The sequence below is a fragment of the Manis javanica genome, chromosome 8 (assembly GCF_040802235.1).
Source record: "Manis javanica isolate MJ-LG chromosome 8, MJ_LKY, whole genome shotgun sequence".
Taxonomy (NCBI): domain Eukaryota; kingdom Metazoa; phylum Chordata; class Mammalia; order Pholidota; family Manidae; genus Manis; species Manis javanica.
This window is the reverse complement of record NC_133163.1, coordinates 104,260,481-104,275,966: the sequence shown is the minus strand read 5'-3', so window position 1 is coordinate 104,275,966 and position 15,486 is coordinate 104,260,481.

Below are 15,486 nucleotides of genomic sequence, written 5' to 3'. Positions count from 1 at the left end.
ACTGGCTGTTCCCCTGTCTCTCTCCCTTTCCTCAGGCCTCCCTATTTCATGACACAACAATATTGAAATTAGGCCAGTTAATAACCCACTAAGGCCCTGTAAGTGTTCAAGTGAAAGGAAGCATTCCGCATCTCTCACTTTAAATCAAAAGCTGAAAGTGATTAAGCTCAGGGAGGAAGACACGTCAAAAGCCAAGACAGGCCAACAGCTAGGGCTCCTGTGCCAATCAATCAAGTTGTGAACGCAAAGGAAAAGCTCTTGAAGGAGATTAAAAGTGCTACTCCAGTGAACACATGAGTAAGAAAGCATAACAGCCTTATTGCTGACATGGAGAATGTTTTAGTGGTCTGGATAGAGGATCAGACCAGCCACCACACTGGAGCAAGGCTCTAATCCAGAACAAGACGCTAACTGTCTTCAATTCTATGAAAGCTGAGAGGTGAGAGAGCTGCAGAAGTAAAGTTGGAAGCCATCACAGGTGGATTTTCATAAAGTTGAGGAAATAAGCCAACTCCATGACATTAAAGTACAAAGTGAAATGACAAGTGCTGACAGAAGCTGCAGCAAGGTATCCAGAAGATCGAGCTAAGATCATTAATAAAGGTGGCTACACTAAACATCTGATTTTTGATGTAGAACAAACAGCCTCATCTTGAAAGAAGATCTCATCTGGGACTTTCTCAGCTAGCAAGGAGAAGTCAATGTCTGGCTTCAAGGCTTCAAAGCACAGGCTGACTCTTGTTAAAGACTAATGCAGCTGGTGACTTTTAAGTTGAAGCCAGTGCTCGTTTGCCATTCCAAAAATCCTGGGACCCTTAGGAATGATGCTAAATCTACTCTGCCTGTTCCCTACAAATGGAGCAACAAAGCACATCTGTTTATGACATGGTTTACTGAATATTTTAAGCCTATTTACTGCTCAGAAAAAAACACATGCCTTTCAAAATATGACTTCTCACTGACAATGCACCTGGACACCCATGAGCTCTGATGGGAATGGACAATGAGCTTTCTGTTGTTTTCATGCCTGATAACACAATATCCTTTCTGTAGCCCATGGATCAAGGAATCATTCCTATTATTGAAGAAACACATTTTATGAGGCTATAGCTGCCAAGTATAGTGATTCATCTGATGGATTTGGCTCAACCAACTGAAACCTTCTTGAAAGTATTCACCATCCTAGAAGCCATTAAGAACATGCATTTGTGCTCCAAGGGAAGAGGCCCACTATCAGCATTAATGGGAGTTGGAAAGAAGTTGATTCCAATGTCTTGGATGACTTGGAGGGGTGCAGGTGTCAGTGGAGGAAGTCACTGCAGATATGTTGGAAACAGCAAGAGAACTGGAATTAGACGTGGAGCCTGAAGATGCGACCGAATTGCTGCAACCTCATGACAAAACTTTTATGAAGTGGTTTCTTGAGATGAGATCGACTCTGGTGAAGTTTCTGTGAAGATTGTTGAGATGACAACATAAGATATAGAATATTATATAAACTAGTTGTTAAAGCAGTGGCAGAGTTGAGAGGTCAGACTCCAGTATTGAAAGTATTCTGGGTAAAATGCTATCAAACAGCACTGCATGCTATAGAGAAATTGTTTGTGAAAGGAAGAATCAATTAAATGTGGCAAACTTCACTGATGTCTTATTCAAAGAACTTGCCATGGCCACCCCAACCTTTATCAACCACCATGCTGATCAGTTAGCAGTCATTAGTATCAAGGCCAGACCCTCCACCAAGAAACAGATAATGACTCACTGAAAGTTCAGATGATGTTTAGCATTTTTTTGGCAATAATGTATTTTAATTAAGGTCATGTGCATCGCTTTTTAGACATAATGCTATTTCACACTTAACAGACTACAGTATAAACATAACTTTTGTATGCACTTGGACACCAAAAAGTTTATTTTCCTCTTTTTGTTGCAATACTTGCTTTTTTGTGATGGTCAGGAACTGAACATGCAAATCTTGGAGCTATGCCTGTAGTCTGGGAAGACATACAACTTTTTTTTATTATGGTATCATTAATATACAATCACATGAGCAATGTTGTGGTTACTAGATTCCTCCCATTATCAAGTCCCCACCACATACCTAATTACAGTCACTGTCCATCAGCATAGTAAGATGCTATAGAGTCATTACTTGTCTTCTCTGTTATACTGCCTTTCTCATGCCACCCCCTACATTATGTCTGCTAATCATAATGCCCCTTAGTCCTCTTCTCCCTTCCTTCCCACCCACCCTTCCAGTCGCTTTCCCTTTGGTAACTGTTAGTCCATTTTTGGGTTCTGTGGTTCTGCTGCTGTTTTGTTCCTTCAGTTTTTGCTTTGTTCTTATACTCCAAAGATGAATGAAATTATTTGTTACTTGTCTTTCTCTTCCTGGCTTATTTCACTGAGAATAATACCCTCTAGCTCCATCCATGTTGCAAATGGTAGGATTTGTTTTCTTCCTATGGCTGAATAATATTCCATGGTGTATACATACCACATCTTCTTTATCCATTCATCTACTGATGGACATTTAGGTTGCTTCCATTTCTTGGCTATTGTAAATAATTTTGTGATAAACATAGGGGTGCATATGTCTTTTTTTTAATATTGGTATCATTAATCTACAATTACATGAAGAACATTATGTTTACTAGGCTCTCCCCTTCACCAAGTCTCCCCCACATACCCCTTCACAGTCACTGTCCATCAGCATAGAAAGATGCTGTAAAATCACTACTTGTCTTCTCTGTGTTGCACAGCCCTCCCCATGCCCCACCCACAGTATACATGCTAATCGTAATGCCCGCTTTCTTTTTCCCCACCCTTATCCCTCCCTTCCTACCCATCCTCCCCAGTTCCTTTCCCTTTGGTAACTATTAGTCCATTCTTGGGTTCTGTGATTCTGCTGCTGTTTTGTTCCTTCAGTTTTTCTTTGTTCTTATACTCCACATATGAGTGAAATCATTTGGTACTTATCTTTCTCTGCCTGGCTTATTTCACTGAGCATAATACCCTCTAGCTCAATCCATGCTGTTGCAAATAGTAGGATCTGTTTTTTTCTTATAGCTGAGTAATATTCCATTGTGTATATGTACCACATCTTCTTTATCCATTCATCTACTGATGGACACTTAGGTTGCTTCCATATCTTGGCTATTGTAAATAGTGCAGCGATAAACATAGGAATGCAGCACTCCAGTTTGAAAAAGACAGATGCACCCCTATGTTTATTGCTTCATATGTCTTTTTAAATCTGGGATCCTGTGTTCTTAGGGTAAATTCCTGGGAGTGGAATTCCTGAGTCAAATGGTACTTCTATTTTGAGTTTTTTGAGGAACCTCCATGCTGCTTTCCACAATGGTTGAACCAATTTACATTCCCACTAACAGTGTAGGAGGGTTCCCCTTTCTCCACATCCTCACCAACATTTGTTGTTGTTTGTGTTTTGAATATTGGCCATCCTTACTGGTGTGAGGTGACATCTCATTGTGGTTGCATTTCTCTGATGATTAGTGATGTGGAACATCTTTTCAAGTGCCTGTTGGCCATCTGAATTTCTTTGGAGAAGTGTCTCTTCAGATCCTCTGCCCATTTTTTAATTGGATTATTTACTTTTTGTTTGTTGAGGGTGTGAGTTCTTTATATATTTTGGATGTCAACCCCTTATTGGATATGTCATTTATTAATATATTCTCCCATACTGTAGGACGTCTTTTTGTTCTACTGATGGTATCCTTTGCTGTACAGAAGCTTCTTAGTTTGATATACTCCCACTTGTTCATTTTTGCTTTTGTTTCTCTTGCCTGGGGAGATATGTTTATGACGAAGTTGCTCATGTTTATGTCCAAATGATTTTTGCCTATATTCTTTTCTAAGAGTTGTGTGGTTTCATGACTTACATTCAGGTCTTTGATCCATTTTGAGTTTGCTTTTGTGTATGGGGTTAGACAATAATTCAGTTTCATTCTCTTACATGTAGCTGTCTAGTTTTTCCAAGACCAGCTGTTGAAGAGGCTGTCATGTCCACATTGTATATCCATGGCTCCTTTATCATAAATTAATTGACCACATATGCTTGGGTTTATATCTGGGGTCTCTATTTTGTTCAACTGGTCTGTGGGTCTGTTCTTGTGCCAGTACCAAATTGTGTTGATTATTGTGGCTTTGTAATAGAGCTTCATGTCAGGGAGCATAATTCCCAACCACCCCGCCTGCTTTATTCTTCCTTCTCAGGATTGCTTTGGCTATTCAGGGTCTTTTGTGTTTCCATATGAATTTTAAAACTATTTGTTTCAGTTTGTTGAAGAAGGCTGTTGGTATTTTGATAGGGATTGCATTGAACCTGTAGATTGCTTTAGGCAGGATGGCCATTTTGACAATATTAATTTTTCCTACCCAAGAGCATAGGATGAATTTCCATTTATTAGTGTCCTCTTTAATTTTTCTTAAGAGGGTCTTGTAGTTCTCATGGTATAGGTCTTCTCTTCCTTTTTGATGCAATTGTGAATGGAATTGTTTTCTTGGTTTCTCTTTCTGCTAGTGTATAGGAATGCAACAAATTTCTGTGTATTAATTTTGTATCCCACAACTTTGCTGAATTCAGATATTAGATCTAGTAGTTTTGGAGTGGATTCTTTAGGTTTTTTTATGTACAATATCATGTCATCTGCAAATAGTGACAGTTTGACTTCTTCTTTATGAATCTGGATGCCTTTTATTTCTTTGTGTTGTCTTATTGCCATATCTAGGACCTCCAGAACTATGTTGAATAAAAGTGGGGAAATTGGGCATCCTTGTCTCATTCTCAATCTTAAAGGAAAAGCTTTCAGTTTCTCACTGTTAACTATGATGTTGGCTGTGAGTTTGTTATATATGGCCTTTATTATGTTGAGGTACTTCCCTCTATACCCACTTTGTTGAGAATTTCCATCCTCAATGGATGTTGAATTTTGTCAAATGCTTTTTCAGCAACTGTGGAGATGATTATGTGTTTTTTTCCCCTTTTTATTGATAGAGTGGATCGTGATGGATTTTTGAATGTTGTAACTGTCCTTGTATCCCTGGTATGAATCCTACTTGATCATGATGTATGATCCTCTTGATGTATTTTTGAGTTCAGTTTGCTAATATTTTGCCAAGTTTTTTTGCATCTGTGTTCATCAGGGATATTGGTTTATAGTTTTCTTTTTTTGTGGTGTCTTTGCCTGGTTTTGGTTTAGAGGGATGCTGGCTTCATAGAATGTGTTTGGAAGTATTCCCTCCTCTTCTGTTTTTTTGGACATGTTTAAGGAGAATGGGCATTATGTCTTCTCTAAATGTCTGATAAAATTCAGCAGTGAAGCCATCTTGTCCAGGAATCTTGTTCTTGGGTAGTTTTGATTACCAAATCAATTTCATTGCTGGTAATTGGTCTGTTCAGATTTTCTGTTTCTTCCTGGGTCAATCTTGGAAGGTTGTATTTTTCTAGAAAGTTGTCCATTTCTTGTAGGTTATCCATATAAGAACTTTTAAGAGTATTGTTTTCTATGTGTAAAGGACTACACAGGACTTATTTTAGTCTGTAATGTCTTAATTTATTGATAAGAATCACATAGTATTAGACACTTAGTATATTTTCATTAAAAAATTTATTCAGATAATCAATATGTAAACATACTTCAGTTTTCATGAATGATTATTGGAAAAGTATATTAGGCCTAATTTTATTTGATCCATTCAATTACAGCCAGATGAGCAGAGACGAGCAAGAATAATATATTTTACATTACAAAATAAGTAAAATACATATAATAATTAATGATATTATGTTACAATATATTATGATATGAAATACATATATTCCCCACTTGAAATTTTCCCATTGCTTCAATATTGATGTGAATTTCTTATTGGTAATCATGTGTTTTAAAACATTTTCTACCTTAATGGTCAGTCCACAATGTCATCTCATGAATTAAAACTTAAATGAGCTAGGGGAAGTTTCATCTACTATAATTATGAGAAGAGAATTTAGCAAATGTATTTTTGAAATTGTTACAGAGAGTCTTAATGGGCTGTTATAAATCTTCAAACAGCTGCCTGTAAGAACTGCATGCCAGTCAGTGTGGTAGAGGGAGATGTCCTAGAACTGGCTTCTCTTTGTCCATCTGCCCTCAGCTCACGGCTTCAGTTTCTCCATCAATACATTTGGGAATAATGAGTCCCCGACTTATATTATCCAATGATTTTGAGACTCTTTGTGGTTAGTGGATGTGTAAGTATATTAACCCATGTTAAGTTTCTTACAGCCAAATTGTAATTGTTCTGTTTAGAGTACAGTGCAAAAATAACCAACCAGGGATGTTGAGCTTTATGCAGTTTGTTAATACCTCATATTTATATGAGCTTTTTCATGTTCAAAGCTTTTTCATGTTCAAGTTTTTCTATTCAGTTTTGTTTCCTGCCAAAGTTCTGGAAAGTGGGTATATCAGGAATCATTCCCTCCACCCTTTTCTTTTTAATATGATGAAACTGAGGTTCAGAGGTTTTTATTACTTTGACAGTAGCAATACTGCTAGGTAGTACTTTCTGAGTATTTACTGAATGCTGGGCATTGTGTATGGTTATATGATTTGCCAATAGTCATGCAGTCATCCAATGTTGATGTCCACATTCTATGGACATGTGGTAGGATCTTATGATAACTCTTACGTGCTTTCTACTAAGCTATTGTAGATTTGGAATTTATACCCTTTACATTTGATTATTTGTTAGATCTATTATCCAAGAATATTTAGATTCATATTTGGATGCAATATGAGTTTTTATCTACTTAAATCCTATTTGGAGAAACAACTGTTACTGTGTTAGATTGAAGAGGTTGAAGGGAGACCTGGAGAAACTGACATCAGAACAGTAGACATATAGTGGGGAGGGCATTGCTCCCTGTGTTGGGCTTAGTCAGGCTGTGAGTAACCTGGATGCATGACTGAGTTCCTGAGAACTTCCACCCATCCTCACCTACTTTCTGCACTAACTTCTTTGATCAAGGGAAATAAATTAAAGCCTTATTTCTGTGAATAAAGACTTGTTTTCCAAACTTTCAGGAAGAAAAAGAGTAGATGTGATATCTTAGGGTGACTCATGGTATTGGAAGACACATCCAATTTAAGATAAATAGGCAAAGGCAATCTGTTTACATCTCATATTTGTATCAGACTTTGCCATATACGCTGTCATTTCATATCCATAGCAAAAGTTCTGAGATGTGAATGCAGTAGAAATCACTTTTTGTATGGTGAAAATGAGGTGCAGCTATTGTTATTACTATATCTGTAGTAATACTAACAGCTAATATAAATACTAGTAGCATTTAATGAAATTAAAGGACAAAGCAGGAAGACAAATGGAATGCAGTGACTGGTAATCATTTTTGAGGAAGGAAGTGGTTGGAAGAGATGACTTCAGTTTTTTTCTTATTGATTGGCAGCCTTCAGAATTCTCATTGTACACTCAGATAGGGAAAGCATTTTGATCATGACGTCCATATTTCAATTTTAAGCACCAGCTATGCAATTTTTTTCAATTTATGTAGAAAGTTTCTATCTTCTCCCATGTCAATCCATTACTTGTTCTCATAAAGTAATCAGAAGATGCTACCTTTTTACATTAAAAAAAAAATGAGCCCAGAATCTACTGAAGCTCTTTGAAAGATTTTGAAATCAGGTATTCTGTTTCCAAAATTTTAAAGTGAGTAGATAAGACAGATTTTTAAATAGTTAATACACTTAAATTATGCTTGACATCAAAATAATATGATTATAGAAAAAATTTCAAGTATCAATTCCCAAACTATTCTTGCTAAAGTATGACATTTTGTAAAAAAAAAAAAAAAAAGGAACCTCTTCTAACTCATACAGTATTACCTTTATCGTGAAAAGATAAATGAAGAGTGTGTATATTTTTTAAAATCTGCTTGGGAGCACTGATCATAGAAAAGATTATGTACTATTGGTTCTCTCTGTGAAAGAAGAATGTATAACTCATCTCTAAGCTTTGCAACATTTTAAAGTACTTTTCCATGAGCAAAATTCTGTATACAGGAATTTTAATGCTTTATCCCCATTTCATTGCCCGGTATTTTAAAGATTCTACTATATTTTAAAATGCTAATTTGTATACAGTTAGCAACACCATGGCATCCTTTCGTACTCTATATGGGTTTTCACTCTAACCCTTTTGCTGCAACTGTTTGCTTATGCAGTGAAAGAAAATAATATTACCTTTGAATAAATGAATAGATAAAATAACTGAATCTGAATTTGCCTTTATCATTTAAAGATTCTAGTTAAGGTATAATTTCATCAATGATTCTGTGTTTTCTTTAATAAAGCTTTTTAAAAAAATGTGCTTACTGTTGAGGATGTGCATGTGTGTATTCTTTTTCTTAGTGTTTAAAAAAATGGTTCTTGATGCATTAGTGAAAGAATGTAGCATATAACACGCTGAGACATTAAGAAACATTTATTCTTTCATCCAACTGTATAACAACCTTCCCATACTTACATTATTTACTCTAATGCTTGTTTCTTCAGAATTTAAGCAATGTATCTATGCATTCTCTGAAAGCATTATCTACTAGAGAACATTTTAGTCCCAATGTCATGTTCAGTGTCTTACTTCAGTCATTTTTACTGCTTCAGGTAGGTCAAGTGCTGCCCCATAGCCATGCCCTTTGTTTTGTGGCTTGTACTGTGAAATAAGAAATCTTGAGAGAGGCTTTCTATCTTGTTTATTATATTTCATGAAATTTGTCATATCTTGGATTAAGAATCACATGACTTGCATAACATTGTAGAAATGTCTCTTCAGATTCTGGATGATTAATTTTTCAGTGTAATGATCTCCTCATATACTATTAGCTTCTGTCTCCAAGCACAATGTTTACTTAGGATGAGGTTCTCTGGTAGCACTAGTGGATGAAGATGTAGATGTGCATTTAAAATAATCTTGATAAATCCAAGTGTTTGGAGCGTACACCTCAGATGTGATCAAAAGATCATATTTTTAATCTCAGAGCTGACAAAAAGCTCACACTTAGAGCAGGCAAAGTGTCGGCTCTGCTGTTGTTTGTTGCTCACTTGTGTTTCATATTTGTATGATATCCAAACTGGGTTTGTTTGTTTGTTTCAGAAAGTTTTAAAAATTATTATTCTTTATGTGGGTAGTAGTCTGGTAAAATATAGAAAACATAAACTGAAAATCCGTTTAGCTACATTACATGTAATGAAATATGTTGCAACACATTGAAAAGAAGCACAGGAGGACGGGTGCCGCTCTCATCTACTATATGCGAGGGAGGCTCCCCTTCTACTTTAGGATGGCACGATGCTGGACAGGCGGTATTTGACACACAGATGTAGTGTGGGTTCACACAGTAAATGAAACTCATTTCTGTGCTCACTTTTATACAAGTTATACAACTATATAACTGTATTTTAGCTATCAAATTATAATTCTAACATAAGGAAAAATCCTGAGTTTATATTGTCCCGCTCCAGTGGATCACCTTGTCCATCTCCTAGGATATGAGATAACTCAGTTTTGTACCTCCTCGGTATAGACGGCTTGGGGTGGTAAAGACCAGCAGCAAATGCATTGAACTCCAGTGAGTCTGGTTCTGAATCTTGAAATGCCTAAGGCTGTTTGGTTTGGTAATATTTTTAGGTAATAAACTTTTTCCCCAGTTTGTTTTTGAGCTATACTTGGCATACAGTATTGTGTCAGTTTAAGATGTACAACATAATGACATATTATGTTTATATTATGAAATGATCACAATAAGTTTAGTCAACATTCATTAGCTCACTTACTTACAAATGCTTTTTCCTGTAATGAGAACTTTAAAGACCCACTTCCTTATCAACTTTCAAATGTGCAATAAGATACTGTTAACTATAGTTATCATGCTGTACGTTGTATCCCCAGAACTCATTTATCTTATAACTGCAAGTTTGTGTCTTTTGATCCCCTCTGCCCATTCCCCTACTATGCCCCACCCCCCACCTCTGGTACTCTCCAATCTGTTCTGTGGTTCTGTGAGTTTTTTAAAATTTGATTCCACATATAAATGTGATCATACAGTCTTCTAATGCATTTACATATTCCTCAAGGCACAAAGCCCTCAGAAGACAAGTAACTTTATACTTGTGACCAGGTCTGAGTGTTCTCTGATAGAGGGGGAGTATGTGTGATTTGTAGGAAATCCCTTGCCCCCAAATCTGTCATTCTAGCTTTAATTCTTTAGTAGACTCATTCCTTTGCATCAGAGGGCATGTGTCCCTCTGTGCATAGGAATCATCCCCTACACAAAATTAACTATTTCACTAATTCTGTTCTGCTATTGATATTGACACATGAATATTTTCAATGTCTTATGTTGCTTATGTCAGACCAGATAGGGTATAAAGATGAAGCAACCTAAAATTTATATAAACTATGTATTCTCTGCTTAGGTTCACCTGCTTAGTATGATTCTTCTCATAAAATTCAGGTAGCTTCTAGAAAGTGAAGCATCATGGCTACTTCCTAACTATAACTGTTTTCATTATTTCATGGCTACTTAGCTTAAATGGTGACTTTTTCCATGATGCCGACGCCCTTCAAAGGCACTGCTATCAAAGCTTGAAGTAGTTGCTGCTTATCCATCAGCCAAGGTTGTCTGTGCCCAGTGTCCCGAGAGTAGGTGACTGAAGTGGCGCTGAAGCTGCCCATTCAACCTGCAAAGGGCTGCTACTGCAGCTGTTTCCACCTATAGAGTCATCACTGAGGTCACAAAACATTGATGAAGCAAGAGTGGAGAGAGGTCTCCTGTCAGGCAGTGTGGCATTTCATTGTGCATGGGGACTGTAGCAACGCAGTGTCTGAACCCTGGTAGATGCTCACAAAATATTTATTAAGGAAATAAATGAATCTTATGGCAAGAAATTACCTGACAGGTTTTAATGATTTCATGCTTCTACTTGTAGAACTTAAAAAATTACAATTAATTGGATTTGTATGTAATTATTTATCCTGTAGTTCTAAAACTACTCCTCCTCACCCCCATCAAGTAAACTTTATGAGTCTAGAGATTAAAGTGTGATTAATCCCATCATTGTGTTTGCTTCTTAGAAGATCATGATTAAAACATTGTAATGATCAGAATCTCTCTTCTCAGTCTGGTCTACTGTACTTGATCACATCTGTGTGCCTCAGCTTTCATGTTTTAGGATGGCATTTTTTTCCCATGAGGCTCCCTGGTCCTTTGCATATCAGCCCTTGCAGTGCTTGCTCCCAAATTTCTCCTTACTTGCTTAGGCACCTTACATTCATGGCCTGGATCCCAAGACTACAAATGTGACAGCACAGACTTCTGTGGTTACTAATGAGGCAATGAAGAGACAGGAGACAGTGTTTCTTGTGCCACTGTGAATATAGAGGAGTGAGATGTGCAAAGCCCTATGCAAAGTGCTGGATGACACTTTAGAGTTGTAGGGTTTGAGAAAACATGGATTTAAACTTTTCCATAAATTATTAATAGTAAAGATGATGTGCATTTTGTTACCATTTACATTTATTACTTTGAGTAGGCACAGGAAGTGTAAGAAGAAAAGGGCAAGTCAAATGTGCTTTGTAAGCAGCAAAGTGACAAAACATTAATAGCCAAAATGATAATATATGAGAGAACCAAGGGCAAAGTTAATATGATGGAAAAATACAGAGTCCTAAGAATTCATGCTCATAATTTTGTTCTCTGAAATAAGAATTGTGTGAGATAGCTTTCTAATTTATATCAATTACTGGTTTGTATTGGTCCATTAGAAGTATCTGCTGAAGTCACATAAATTGAATTTGACCAATGGGATGTCATTTCAAAATAAAACTGTAGTGTAATATATTCCAGCTGGAATGGATGAGCAAGGAATTTAGTCATGAAACAGCACAGAAAAACATGATCAGCAGAAACTGGGAATTTAGACAAGGTGAGCAACTAGCTTGCAAAAAAATGTCTATCACTCAGTGCCTGAAAATGAAGCTAATCTCATTTAATGAGACAGAGTGATCCAAGGTACCATTTACAGAATGCCTCAGAATTGTCTGAAATAAGACCAGTGGCTCTCAGTGTGTCAGTGTCTGTGTGTGCTTTGAATGCATTTTCAACAGATGGTGAAAACCTTTGAATTCTGGGAGAGATGGCCTATCTCAAAGTAGAGATGCTGTGTGGATATCCTCTTTAGGCCCAGAAAAAGGACTGAGCTATTTTTCTGAGCAGGCACAAACCTACCTGAGAGTGATCTGAAGGAACTGACGTATAACTTTCATTGCAAGAGCTGTGTATTGCCACAGTATCACTAATTACTTCCTAGATCTAGAAGGGAGCTTCTCCAACTGGTCAGCAGTATGTCGTTTTTTGGGAACCAGAGCGTCGTGCCTTGACTGGTACATTTTAACAAGCTCTCAGTGAAATGAAATGCAGACACATAATAGGACATGTGATACCCAGGACCTGAACTCAAAGGAACCATGGACAGGGCAAAAGGTAAGGACTGTACCTCATTAGAGTCTGCAGTAATGGAGGAACACTGAGCTTCTTTGTTTCCGATGAGCCTACTGGGTTAATCTGGTTCCTTTTTAGGTACATCTAGACCTACGTTCTAACAAAGTTTGAGTGAATGACTTTCAGGTTATCAGGCTGTCAGGAAGATGGATCAAGACAGTAGATATCTGACATTTTTAGAGGACCTGCTTCTTAAAATCACTAAAAAACACTACCTTGTGAGTGAAAGCACCATTCTTTGTCTTGGGTCTGATGTGTATTATTACTGCAGACTGAGAAACAAAGCAATTGGCTGTCGATGCTGCCAGCAGGAGACTCAAAGGGATAGTTTTCATTCAGAGTTTGCCAGTGGTCCAAAATGGATCGTGGATTTTTAGCTGGTAAAAGGTAGATAGAAAGAAAAGAAGGAAAGGAGGACAAAAGATGGGAGAACAAAAGAAAGGATGAGAACAAATAATACAGAAAAAGTGAAAATTAAGAAGATAGGGATAGGAGGAGGAAAACTTCATGTAATCCCTTTGTCCTTCATTTCCCCCCCCCAAGATATTTTCCAGATATATCAAAACATTTCATTCATTTCTTATTATCAAGGACAATTTTTATTGTTTCTCACAATAGAGATCTATGGTAAGAAGATTTTGGCTACTGAATATATCATTATAATTTATGGACAGTATTTCTTTTAGTCTCCAATCTATGTTCAATATTTCAAAAAACCCTTCATTTCTACTGACAGCACATTTGGATTGGAACTTCTCTGTAAATTTAGGAAAGTTAATCTTGTTAATCCTGGAACCACAGTGTAGGATCGAGCACTGTTCTAGAGTTCTCTGGAGCTGCACAGTAGGTCAGGTCTCCTGTGCTTGATCACTGTGTGCCTCAGCTTACATTTCTTAGGATGGGAATTTTTTCCCATGAGGCTCCTTGGTCTTTTATATATTTGTATAGGGACTTTAATCCTGTTAACTTGGGCACCACCTCAGTCTGCTGCTTATATGCATTTGCTGATTTGCCTTGGGCTGGGACCCTCCAGAGCCCCTTATCCCAGGACATCAGAGGCAGCGATTCTTCAACCTGTCCCAGAGAGCCCACCTCAGTTCTTTCTGGTTCCTAGAAGTTATCTCTGCATTCAACATTGTGGAAGTAGAAATCATACTATTTAAAAGTAGACAGCTGTATTATTATATTGCATTTTAAATAATTATTTTTGGTAAAGTGTGAAAGGAAAATTGATTTTTGACTCTTAAAACTACATTCTAAAATTCTGTAGATTCTGAAAAACATGACTTCTAATTTATGTAGTCTATCATTGTGTTTATGAGATTATTCAGCATTTTGATCATGGATCCTATGTGAAGTATAAATTGTATGCTACTGCATTGTATCTTAGGTTGTCTGAAACTATGAGGAAAATGGACTAAAATAATGGTCTGAAAAACCATAGACTCTCTTCTCACTTTCAGCGTACTGATTTTCAAATGAATGTTCCTTGACCTTCTTTTTCACATTACAGGAATAATTTGTTGTATTTTAAAAATCACTAGGGCTTGCGACTTTTTTTTTTTTTTTTAGTAAGAGGAGTTCTTACTACTTTATATTAATATCAATTTGTTTGCCTTGGTGGGATTGTATTAACATGATATGTGAATAAAATATAAACATTTTAGCTTAAACCACAATTATTTCCAAACATGTTGATATTTGTTATCTTATAAGAAAAAACTTGTGTGATAAAAATAATTTTTAACCTTTTCTATAATGTTACTTTTCTTGTAATTATCATTAAATCCAGAGGGATGCTAGTCTAGAATCTTTTAGAAGCAACACGATGAAGCTGTAAAAAGAGCTGAGTGTTCAGACACCAACCCCCTTTGGAATGCTTTGCTTCTAGTAATTTCCAGCTCAGCAAAACTTCTTGGTGGCAACACCCAATGTTTCATGCTAATCCAATGTGTGATTCACTTGACTTTCATTAATTTTGCAATGTTTAGTTCAAGAATAAAGCCAGATGCTGCAGAATTATTTTGTTTAGACTACAAAATAGTTTTACAAGTAAAACACTTCAGTGGAGATTCAGGGGTCTATTAGGTTGCAATTGGTTAATGACCACAGTTTCATATATGATTTTATAAGGAACAAAATGGAAATTCACTTAACAATGACACAAAAGCAAAATAAATAGAAACAGAAAGAAGAAAAATATCGTTGTCTGATATTGGATAGAATGACTGTACCTGAATTCCAGATAGTTACATAAATATATATCTTTTATTCCACAGATATCAGATTTTGGCCTATTCCTTATCACACTGCATAATAACTCATGGTAGAAATAATGAACATTTTGTTTGGTTTACAAAGAAAAATAAACCTCCTTAATCTTACCCAAAAATCACAATTTAAGGATTCCTCTAGGCTTGGAATCACAGAATTTTATGATTTCAAGAGAAATCCCATCTGGGTTGGTCATTGTATATTTGAGGAAACCAAGGGACAGAAGCCTGGTGTGACTTTTCTGACGATGCTTGATATGGATCAAGAAGAATCTGGTTCTGATTCTCATTATAAATTTTCTTTGTTTCAGGTACAGAAGTACTCTACAGAGACCAGATCAACTTACTCCCCATATTCAGATATGTGAGACCTATGAACACAAGCACTTCATTATAGTAATGATAGTCACCATTTATTGGGTATCTTTTGTGTGCTACTGAATGTCCTGTATTATTTATAATTCTAACAACTTGTGTTTCTCAACTTACTGAAGGCGAATTTAAAGAACATAAGGCAAATTTCCTTTTTCAAATCCACAAACACAGTAAGTAGCTGAAACAAGATTGATCTAACAGCTTCAGGAGGAGTTTGGAGGAAGGGGAGATTTTTCACAGATGCTTAAAATTGGGTGA